Source organism: Equus quagga, chromosome 11 (genome assembly GCF_021613505.1).
Source record: "Equus quagga isolate Etosha38 chromosome 11, UCLA_HA_Equagga_1.0, whole genome shotgun sequence".
Lineage (NCBI taxonomy): Eukaryota > Metazoa > Chordata > Mammalia > Perissodactyla > Equidae > Equus > Equus quagga.
Window position 1 is genome coordinate 4,907,494 of NC_060277.1, and position 12,295 is coordinate 4,919,788.

The window sequence follows — 12,295 nt, forward strand, 5'->3', positions numbered from 1 at the left end:
TGGTTGTTTGCATTAGAAAATATGAAAAGAGACAGAAGAAAATCTTTTTCTTTATTGCCAGAAGAAAAAAATTATCCATATCATCTTAAAACCTATGTGGACGTTACAGTGTCACAGTCACCTTGCTTTTTTTCTAACATGCATTCCATTAGACCATCTTAGAATTTATTCTAACTACAGCACTGTACTTTTACCCATTATTGCGTATTTGAAATTAAAGGGTTATTGCTTTGGCAATTATAGGGAGAATTTAAGAAAAAAACTGAAGTATATTATACAGAGGGCCCAAATTACAGCAGTGACCAGTCGTACACTGACTTAATCTAGACCTTAAGAACAGCAATAGATCTTAAAACATCATCCTTTTATTTGCATAGTCAGTTTCTAATCAGTAAGGAAGATCAAATCCGTACTGTATACATAAAATCTGAGACGATTTTGGCATAATGTTAGCAAAATATGGTTGTTACAGCGACAGAGTAAAGCTACTATTTAAATAACAGGTTCTCTGAATTCTATTGGGTCCTACACAGCTTGTCAGCAGCACAGTATCAGTAAACGATAAGAAAATGTTTTCTTGCCATATAATAGAGTGTCATTCTAAGTTACACTCATTGCTAGGTTGAGTTCTTACCACTGGAAGGCATTTGATTGCCTCTCTTTGATCTACATGTGAGAAAACAGGGCCCTGGGTAGCTTGTCCAGGAAAACACAGATAACAAGGGGCTGAGCCAGACCCCAAACCAGGACCTCTGATTCCAAATCCACAGGGCTTTCCCACCACAGCAGGCACATGTACCACTCCAAGACACACATTCTAAACAGGATGTACAATCTGGACAATTTCCTTTGAATTATAACCTTGTGTCCTGATTAATTTCTGCCAGTAGTTACCTGTGTACATTTCTCTGTCCTGAGCGTTCTCTCTTTTGGATCACTGTTATCTGATCTTTCTAAACATTCCTGCTTGTCTGTCACTTTATCTCGATAATTGTCTTTCCATTTTTAGGCCTTATCTCTACTTTTATTTTCATTCTGAGTTTTTTCCTTTTCCTATTTTCTGAAAATATAAAATAACATGACTTCATTATCAAGAACTTGCATATTACTCGTATATTCCAGATACTTACATTTATCTTTGAGATTGATTTTTTTGTAATTTTTATCGTTACCTAATGTTTGTAATTTTTATCAAGTTACCTAAGGCCTTTCTTCCCTTTGGATATCTGTTTTGAAATTTGCTTTGTAGGCTATGAGAATTCTCTAGATGCAAAAAATGGGATGAGTGTGGTTGGTATAAAGAACATGTTTCTGGCGTGTAATTGATATGGAGAAGCAGAATTTCCGATTGTTATATTAGTTTTAAACCAAATTATGTATTGCTCAATCCAGGAAGTTTGATTCTTCCAACATGTTTGAACCATTCTCTGGAAGAAAATTGAGTGCTTTGAGAACAGAATAAAAACCAATGGCGTCTACGGTACAGCGGAGTCCCAGAGCCTCAGAGATTCTGAGACACAAACATAGGGCAATTTAAAGTCAAAGGATTTGCTCCACTGGATACATTAATGCTTATAAATGTACTCTCACCATTCCCAGATAGCAAATATTTTAGATTTTAGTAATTTTACACATTTCAGAATTAGAGACAGTGGAGAATTTTGAAAGAGATAAAGCTGACTTCAAATTCTACTACAGCCATCACTTACTAGCCTTGGGTATTTGGAGCTTTACTTAATTTTCTGAGCCTCACTTGTAAATGATGCAGGGTTGTTACAACAACTAAAATAATGTACACAAAGTGCCTGGCACATAATTGGGTCCCAGTGAGTGATATGACAGTGATGATGATGGTGATGGTGGTGGTGGTGATGGTGGTATGGTGATGATGGTGATGGACATGATGATGGTGATGGTGATGGTGGTGATGCTGATGATGGTGATGATGGTGATGGACATGATGATGGTGATGGTGATGATGATGTTGATGATGTTCTCAACATCTCTCATTGATTCAAGGAGGAGGAGGAGAAAACCAAGCTTTGGGGTAAATCTTGATAGTAGATATAACTGACACAAAATAAAAACTGTGAAAATTGTAAAGAGAAACAACAACTTAGAAATTAGATTGGTGTTTCATTAAATAAGTCTTCTAGAAAAACACCACTTTGCTCTTAATAGAAGACCCACAGAAACTAATCTGACAAATCTATCAATATTTTCATTTGGCCTCGAAATAATGAACAATTTTAAAATGCACTTTTATAGATCTTTAAAGAAAGTTATTAGTATGTTAAAATGTCTTCCCCAAAGTCTTTTGTTTTGCAGTACGTGAAAGAAAATGCAAAATAATTTTTAAAAATTCACCATTTGAAGATACTTGTAAATGTGAATGAAGCAATTTGAAGCATTTGAAATATGCTTCAAAACGTAGTTTCTAGAAAGTTACTTGTAAAGCTTCATTCTACAATGTTTTATTTGTTTTGTGATTTTAAACAGCAGAAGCTTGAGGGAGAATCTGCCCCTTGGTAAGGATATGCGTATATCCTTATATGCATGCACTCTATGTTTTATGGTCCATACACAGAAATGCTTATATGCGGAGACAATTTTAGAATAAACAAAGATGAGACTAAGGCAAAGACAGCAAGCCCTTGTGGGAGAGCAAACTGGTGACTCTCTTGGCAAAACTTTCTCAGGTTTTTGGTTATCAAAGCAAAGTTCTCCAATGTTGCAATGGGTCTTTTATTTTGTTTAGCTCTAAGCCAGAGGTAACTTTGCCTGCAGCCACTCTTCTCTCTCTGTGTTCGACGCTTCACTCGCTCTCCTCTCCGCAGAGAAGGGCCCTCTGAAAAGAGAGGCTCGGTGGGAGCTGGAGACCCTCTTGTGCCTCTCACTAATTCAGTCCCCAAGTGGCTCTCTCTCAGGGGCAGATGCTAAAAAGAACAGCAGAAGACCCTTTCTGTTCGCTAAACCTAATGCTGTTATTCCTATTATCCTAACTTTGTTTTCGTTTTCAATTTTTTACATAATCATTCGAATCAAGCAATATACCCCTAAAAACAGAAGTGGACATTTTAATACAGACTGCAGTAAAAGAGACATTGCACCGTAGCTCCCTCACATGGGCCCTAAGTGTTGAATAACAGCCTCCAAATAATTATTTCCTCTATCCCACACTCTTCTCCCTTTTGGTGCGCTGCCCAGGTGGGCAGCCAGTCATAAGTATCTGATGACATGCCTTGTCCGGCCATGTAGAATAATATTTTGTTCTGAGCCCTGTAATCTTGCTTCTCCGCAATCTAAGGCCCCACGCCCAGCACATCTTGTCTCTTGGGAAAGCCACAGTCTCAGTGGCCAACAGCTATGCTATTTCTACTTCTTCCAAACCAAGAAGATTATTTGAAATTTCTGTTTGCTATTGCCCACTGAACATATTCACACATTCCAAAAATTCTGAAGAAAATGCACAGATGAAGTATTCTCTGAATTAGAAGCCAATGTCTCCTTGAAGCCGATGGTACTGGTTGGTGCTATTACATGTGCTTGTAAAGACTGTATTAAAGGAATTAACTTACATTCACCTCTGCTATCAAATTCAGTAAGTGTTATTATAGTTCTAATATGGAAGGATACAAAACTTTAAATTTATTTGCATATTCTCTGCTAGGTTTCTTGGTTTTAAACACATATTGAATTCTCTTCTTTATATTTAGCCAGACAGCATTAGCCTTATTTTAGAGATAAAAAACTGAGGCCCAGAACAATAAGAAAAATAAGTCACTCAAGTTAAAAATACAGTTTTGCTCTGATGCTAAGAATGATATGATCTTTGAACACGATCTTTGAAGATGTCGCACCTTGAAACTGGTTTTTTTTGGTTCTTTTTCTGAAATTGCCAGTGACTTCTCATAAGTGATACATAAAGGTAAAGGTCACATTGTTTGGATTACTGACTTCTCAAGGGAAAGGCAGGGGACGGAAAAATACCATGCTTTGCTTTCTTCTTCGTAGGCTAGCTTCAGAGTGAAAAAGAAGTGGAAATCACCATTATCTTGATATGTAAATCACTGCTTGACAATTTTATGGTTACATTGTACAGAATCGGGGGGAAACAGCTGCTCACATAGTGGTCCAACCAACGCAACACCCTCCCCACCTTTCCCAGGTGCTCTCTTTACCTCTCATACTGTACGGAGGCCCTGCTCACTTTGTGACCTAGGGTACTTCTGACAGACCTCTCTGCAGATCACATTTGTGTAAGCCAAATCACACCCATTATCCTGCAGCAAACACAGTTTCAAAGGACAGAGTCCTCACTGCCGTGATTAATCACGCCCTGGTCCACAAACCTAACAAATCAAGACGTCAGTACAGCTGATTGTCTCCTGGTGCAGGACACAGGTGTATTTGCTGCCACGTGTTCCAGGGCTTGAGAATAAGACCAGGAGTCCCCAGGAGGCTCCCTGAGTGGTTGTGCATCCGAAGGAAAGACTTTAAGGCAGAGAGGACTTAGCAGCTGGAATCCTGGGGCTCAGGAGGACAAGGGGAAGGAGCCCACGTTGGGACTTACAGGGAGTCCTGCCACTCCTCAGAAATGGTCTCCAACACTGTCAGTTTTACCTCAGTTGGAATTTCTGAATCTCTGTGTTTCCTAAGTCACCGATGGATGAAATGAGGAAGATCCATATTATACAAACGAGGGTGAGAAATGACTTTTAGAGTTTCTCTTGGTCACTGACAATTTTAGATGTCCATAATTTGTTTCTGTCCCAATTCAACCCAACAAACATAAACGCCACATCTCTCAGACAACATATGTAAATCACATTTATTTTACCCCCGAAACACTTACATAACAGACCTCTAGTTTGACAGCCAGTAGTGAAGTTGGCAGTCAAAGGTTGGTTTAATTTCTCCCCTCCTGATGGAAGCCTGTGTGAAGCGATGGGACTCCTTATCCTGTCCTCCTTCAGCTTGTGGGGATGCAGTAACATAACAGAGATGACTTTTGCACGTTGTGTGATGGGCCTTAGGTCTGGGGAGCAAAGGGCTGGTGGAGGAGGTGTGAGAGCATGTGGACGGCCCTTCCCCTGCCCTCTGTGCTCCGACTTTCAGGGAGGGGCCCCTGCAGTCAGTTTCCGGGGGACTACTTCATTCTTCCTCCCACTTTAATTGGTCCGTGGGTCAGCAGTTGACCTTCTCTGCACAAGATGGGATTGAGAAATCGCCTCCCAAGCAGCAGGCTGGGAAGGTTCCATGTTCCATGGTCCTTTCCTGGAGCAATGGGACACAGGAAGACGGACAGAAAACACCAGGTGCTCCCCCCAGGCCACAAAGACGAGACCACCTTGCCTTCTGCCTACCTTGAGAATCAGGCAGCCTCTGTAGTCTTCTATTTACGGGAGGAACTATGACAGTTGCCAATAAAATAAATACAGTTTTCCTAATTTCCAGTTGTCCGTGGCAAACTAAGGACTTTCAATCTTCCAGACCAAAACAGGCAAAATTGCATTTGATGGGCTACTTGTTTATTATCCCGAAACTTCTAATTCAGAAGCTCAACTTGCTTAAAATGATTTTAAGGCCAAAACAATGCAGTGGTTATGCTCTCTGACATACTGTTTGTAACCAGAAGACTCGGCAAAGCCAGAAGCCTTCTGCTGTGAGTACTTTTGTTTCTCTTCTTTTGTTTTATTAACCTCTCCACAGCTGGTGCAGTTGAAAACACTCTTTCATCACATGCTTAGCACAAGTTCGAGTGTAGCTGAGAACGCTGCCAAGAATCTGTCTGCTGGCTTCCCTGTCAGAATGTCATGTTTCACTTCCAGCCGAACTCCTGTCTGATACGGCGGATGGAAACAAAGAAACTTTGCGACAGGAAAGGCTCTCCCCTACCCTCCAAACTGATTGTTCCGGAGGAATCGAGGACAAGTCAGGTCTAGCAGAGCTGTAATGTTTTCGCCTTCGTATAAGAATTCGGAATCCACAGGGTTTTCTGCTTGTCCACCCTTTTTTTGAAGTAGTAAATAAATAGTCTACAACTCATGGGGCTGCTAGGTTCTGAACCAATAATGCCCTCTTGTCTGATACTACTTAGAATTTACAAAGGAAAATAAAAATTGAAGAACAAAAAATTTAACAGATTTCTTCTTTCCTGCTGTATTTCAATAAAGCACTTTATATTCTTAATCTTTGCACCTCAATATCTTTTTTGTAATCTAGTGAGTTCTCGTGATGATTGTTGAATATGTAGGTAAATACGTTGATTTAGTATTGTTGCAAGGTGACTATATTGGCTGCCAGAATGTTTCCTATAAAATAAAACCAGTACTCAAGTTACTTTTCTTGGAGAAAGGATACATTTCAGCAGCATCCCCCAAACTACGTGGTTCAGGTGAAAATTTGTCTCCGTTATAAGATAAGTATTTTACCTTCTTCTCTAATCTACTTATAATTTTTTCAATACTTTGATTTTAGTGAATGATTGATGGATCATCTCCCAAATGTAGGCACATACACTTCTTCTTCTGTTGTGACATTCAGTTTATAAGCACATTGTTGGAAATTAAATATCTCTTAACACTTGAGAAATGGTGAGACCAAGGTGAGGAATTATCAACACTCCGCCCATCAAGTATATCTGGCTCCTTCACTCAATCCAACAATAAATATTTACTAAGAGCCTATTGTGCACCCAGTACTGTTATAGGTGATCCTGGGGACAATGTAATCAACAAGAGAGATAAAGTTCCAGTGTTCTGCTTAATTTAAGTGGGGAGAGTGAGATAGGAAACAAAAATACAAACACAACAGGTAGCAAGGAGTTCCATGAAGAGAACCAGAATAGAGTGAAGAGATAGAGAATGACTGGCAAATCTCCTTACTAGTGGGTAGTCAGAAAAGTTCACTCTAAAGGAGTGTGATGATAGTTTAATTCTCCCCCATGAGAAGAGGAAGCAGCCATATGAGATTCAGGGAGAATTAGCTAGTTCAAAGACCATGAGCTGAGGAATCCAGAAAAGATCTGTAAGGCTGACAAAGGATGGGCTTTAATGTAAGGGTAATGAGAGGCCCTTTGGAGGATTTCAAACAGGGGAATAACTTGATTTGATTACTGTACTAAAACCATCACTGTAGAAATTAGGTGCATAGTGGAAACTAAGAGACTCTGGGAGAAATGACAGGACCTTAGACTAAGTGGTAGCTGCTATTTGGCTGTTGCACACAGATAAAGTCATAATGTAATGTTTAGTTGATAGAATACTGAAATACTTTCCTACTAGTTGATAAGTGGCCCTTGTCCTGCATCTCCTGAATGGTGTCCACCTTCCTGTCCTGGCCATGCCATCCTTTCTCTCAGGACCTCCAAACCGCCTCGTGATCCAGTAGCTACAGGATTAAGATCTGGCATAGCAGGGAACTTACAAGACTTCAGCACTCTTGCTGATGGTCCACGCTCCTACTGCATAGATTGTTAAATATTTTGAATATCACCGTTGGAGTAGGAGAGGAAAGATTTTACAAGATAAATATTTTACAAATATTTATCGAGCACCTATGACTCAATACTGCGGCTATCAGATGCTGTCCTAGGTCCTGGGAATGCATCCCTAAATGAAGTAGATAAAAACGTCTGTACTGTTACTGTACTATAGTATATCTGGTCATGTTTCTGAAATAAATTCATCAGGATCAGGACTTGCCAATGGATTTAACGTGGGGAGAAGGAAAAGAGAGAAATCAAGAAACTTCCTAAGTTTGTTACTCAAGCAACTGGTAGATGATAGCACTGCTTATTTAGATGGGAAAAGGTGGAAGGAGTAAGTTTGTAAAGAGAAAGTGTTTGTCATGCTTCACAGCAGATCTAAATTCACAGAAACATATAAGGAGAGGCCAATGTGAAACCTTTGAAAAGAACATAGAGCCACTTATCCTAGTTACATGCCAATTCTTCATCTATAACGTGGAACATTAATATCTACCACACATACTTCAGAAGGTCGTGGTAATAGTCCAGTGTGTGGTAAAAGCTAGGAAGTCTTTCACTTTCTCTAGAGAACTGTGGATCACTATCACTGAAGTATCAATAGAAGCTTCACAAAGGTTTCTGGGAACTACCCTTGTTTTTCCAAGCTCTCCCTAAATAGGAAGGTAGGAGGTGGGAGCTCCCAAGGATGGGCATAGAAAAGCTGGAACATGGTAGGTTAGACCAGCAAGCAAAAGATCCTAAAAGTTAAGAGACTGTGTAGAGATGACCTAGTTATCAATTTTTATCACTTCAGGGATGGTTTTTCAACAAATCATTTGCTTAGCGTTAATGAAGAATTGTACCAATTTCAATATATTTTTATGTTAGGCAAATAGTATCAACTGCAATTAAGCTCTCTTCTCTGATATAATTACAAAAAGCAAGATGAGGAGAGAAAAATGAGTAAGTGGTGGAATTCCCATGCTTCATTCCTGGTTTTTGCATTTACAGTCTTTGCATCTGTAAGACATGGATCATATATGCACTACTTACCTTCCGGAGTTGTGGAAAGAATCAAATGAAATAGTGCATGTGAGCATGCTCTTCAAATGTTTGCTATTATTATAGCAACAGGACATATAGTATATAGTGGGAAAACTATTTGCAGGCTACAAAGAGTTGGTTATTTGTTTTATGTCTTCCTACCTCACCCATGGAAACCACAGCATCTTGTATTTATTCCAGCACACTTACTATCCTTCACTGGATTAAATGAATTATTCTTGAAGACAGCAGATGACGAGAATATCATGTGTCTAATTTACTGTACCTGGAGGCTTCGGTTCAAAGCTTTGGCACCATTCCTAACGTACTTTGCACCCTCCACACCATACCAAACAACCCTTAAAAATTTCAGTAGTTGAACTTCTCTGCCAATATTTTTCAGCTGCTTCTTTTTCCCTCTCTTAAGGAAAGAATAATGTAACTTTGTGAAGCTTCATAAAAATTAAATAATATGGGATAGTGGTTAAAAACACAAGAATTGGAGTCAGGCTACCTGAGTGTGAAACCTAGTGATATGACTGACCTTGGACAAGTTAGGTAAGCACTTTGCGCCCACAAAAGATGAGGAAGTTGATCATACCCATCTCTAGGGTTGTCATGAGGAATAAACAAATTGTTATATGTGAAAGGCTTACGCAGTGCTTGCCATATAGTCTGAGTTCAATGAATGTAAGAGCTTATTACGTCCTCCAAATATGACATGGCATGTACAATAGCAAAAAGAAAAACAAGAGAGAAACTGGGGTGGATATTTTCATGTTACTATATCTTAATACTAGTGTGTAGAAAAATATTGCAAAGGATCTTTGTCACTAAATCAATCAAGATCTAGAGCTTGATTGGAATGATGATATGTAAAATCTGTTGATTAAACATTTGTGAGATGCATACTATGTGCCAGGTACTGTGACGATACAGGGAATATAAATGCAAACATCTGCAGACCCTGTGCTCAGTCATCCCCACTGCAGTGAGAGAAACTGATTAGAAGTGCGTGAAGACGTTTTTTGTTTATGCCCATCTAGTTCCAAACTTCTGAGTATAATACGATGTGAAAGGTGCTCGAACAGAGAGGAGCACAGAGCACAGTGTTATGGAACTGTGAGCAGGTTGCATAACTGGGGAAAGCCATTTATGGGACCCTGAAAAGAGAAAGAGTTTGAAACTGATATGTCATAGCAGAAAACATGGACGAGAAAACGCTTCTAAGAAGATAACGGTGCTAGACGTGATTCTTAAAGGAGAAGCAGCTTACCAGGTAGACAGAACTGGGGAGGAAAAGATAGGTATCTTCAGGTGCATAAATAAGTAGATGCATGGAAGCCTGAGCTAGAGTGGCCTACTCTGGGAATCTACGTAACTAAAGATGGCTAAAATGAAGAGTGTGCCTGGAGGCATTGAAGGAGTTGAGAAGAGAGAGTTTGTTAAGGGTCAGACCAGGCAGGGTGGGGCATATCAGGCTTGGAAGTGCAATCTCCGTGCTGAAGTTAATGGGGTGGCTTTGAAGGGTTCGAGCAAGGGAACATTGCAATCACATGTGTATTTTCAAAATATCTCAATGACACCATCCTCATCCCACTGCCAGGATCTCTTATTCTTTTTCCTTGCTCTGTTTCTCTCCATGGCACTTATCACCACCTAACATATTATTTGATTTGTCAGTCTCACCCTGCAGAATGTAAGCTCCATAAGGACAGGCAGATAGGCGTCTGTCTTGCGTTAAACATTCACTAAATAAGTGGCATATGGAACAAACATCACACAACTTTTCACTTTCAAACTCACCCATTTATTTGGTTGTTCTTTCTTCCGGGGACAAACTATTTTGATGGGGTAGTTAATATCCTATAAATATGAGGACTAAAATTTTACTCAAAATTCTCCTGGAGACTCCTTTCAATTGGAACTAAGGAAAGCCATTTAAACACTAATGTTCATTCTGACTTCTTTCTCAAGAAAAGACACTGAGCATCTAGAATTATCCAAAATAGAGCTCAAAGGCCAAGTGTTTTTACAAAAAGGTAGAAATAGCACAATGGAATACTTTTATTTGACAATATTTTATCTCCTCCTCCCTAAAAAATAATACTTATAAAAGCTTATCATTTCTACAAATATTTTTTTACTTTAATGTGTTTAGGAAGAAATGTAATACAATGATTACTGAATTAATATCCCTCACAAAAGAGTGTTTTAATGGTCTAGAACTTCAATCCCTTCAATTTACACTAAATTCCCTAAAATAGATGAATGTTTGCATAATTAAATAATGAGTTAGTTAACTACATTTAGTGAAGTCTTGACCTAGACAATTCAGGGGGCCCAACTAAGACCCATCAATTTTCCAGAACCAGGCATGCTCTCATTTATTTCATGCCATTTCCTTACCAGCTGGGAAATAATGCCGCTGGGTTTCACTGTGCAGAATGCGTCATGAGTCCAAGCTGCACTGGGACCTTTATTTACTTCCTGCCTTTGATCACCAGTCTTGTTCCCTGACTCATTTTGAGTAGGAAAGTTCCAGATTTGATTCTGTCAACCCACATCCTGCCATCCTAAAAGCACAGGATGTACTTTTCTCTTCCATCTCCAGAGCATTTGACGCTGCTTGTGTCTCTTACTCTTTGATGGTATCCAAGACCCTCTCTTTGGTGGTATCCTTTGAAAGAAGCCAGCTGGGCCCTGCCTGGCCTGCCCCGTTGACTGACCCTGGTGTCTACTTTGCCTGTACCTACTAGGTTTCATTTTACCAAGCCTAAATTTGGTAAACCACAGCGAGCTGCTGTCCATCATCGCTTCCAAGCAGTCTCCTACTAATTCTTGCTGTCATTTGCTTAATATTTAGGGAGATACTTGGGTTTCTATTCCTTAGGAAATAGTTTGGTTGGAATGTGATCTTCAGAGTTTAAAATTCAATCCATTGCTTGCTGTGACTCAGAAGCAATTACTATTCCCACCCAGAAGAGAACGCTTCTGAAATAATCATCTTTTTTAAACAAACAAACCTAGGAAAAGTTGTCGTTTTTTAAAGCCAAACATTTAAACACTATTACTGAAAGACTTTAAAACATATTATGTGTCTTAAATGTTGAATGAGCTAATTAGGTGTTTAAATTCAATCCTGAAAATGAAAAATAATAAAAGAAAGAAAAGAGAAAGGAAAACATTAGGGGCAAAAGTAGAACTCCAAAGAATAAAGGAAGAGTGCTTTGCATTTTTAAATGATATCAAATGACTGCACCAATATAGCCTTTTGAAATGTCAAGAATTGTGAAAAATCTGAGATGTTTACTTGCAAGTTACAAGTTAGCTGGTCACCATTTTATAAATACTGTCAGAAAACATGGGATTCCTGGGTCAGAGACAAAAGACTTTACTACTCACAGCATAGTGGGCAGCATGAGCTTCATGTTCATGTTAGCTCCTCTTGTACCCAAAGTCTCATGGGGATAATGCAGGTGGGGCTAGGTGGGTGCTGCATACCTAATGGGTCTGTAGCATAGCTGACAAATTCCGAGCTTAGGAAAACTCCAATCTCTTAAGGAGTTGCTAACAATTCTGCCCAATCTTTTCCAGAGGGAGATATTATCTTTATTATGCTAGTCAGGAAGCAAATATGCCCTCTATTCCAGAAGGATCTCTTTCTTTCAATTTCCGTGCAACATGTATGGCAAACAGCCTTGAAAAGATAGTATGAAACTAAAGCTGTCACGAGACCTTTAGAAATGCCATGAAGAATTGATCTGAACGATATCTACC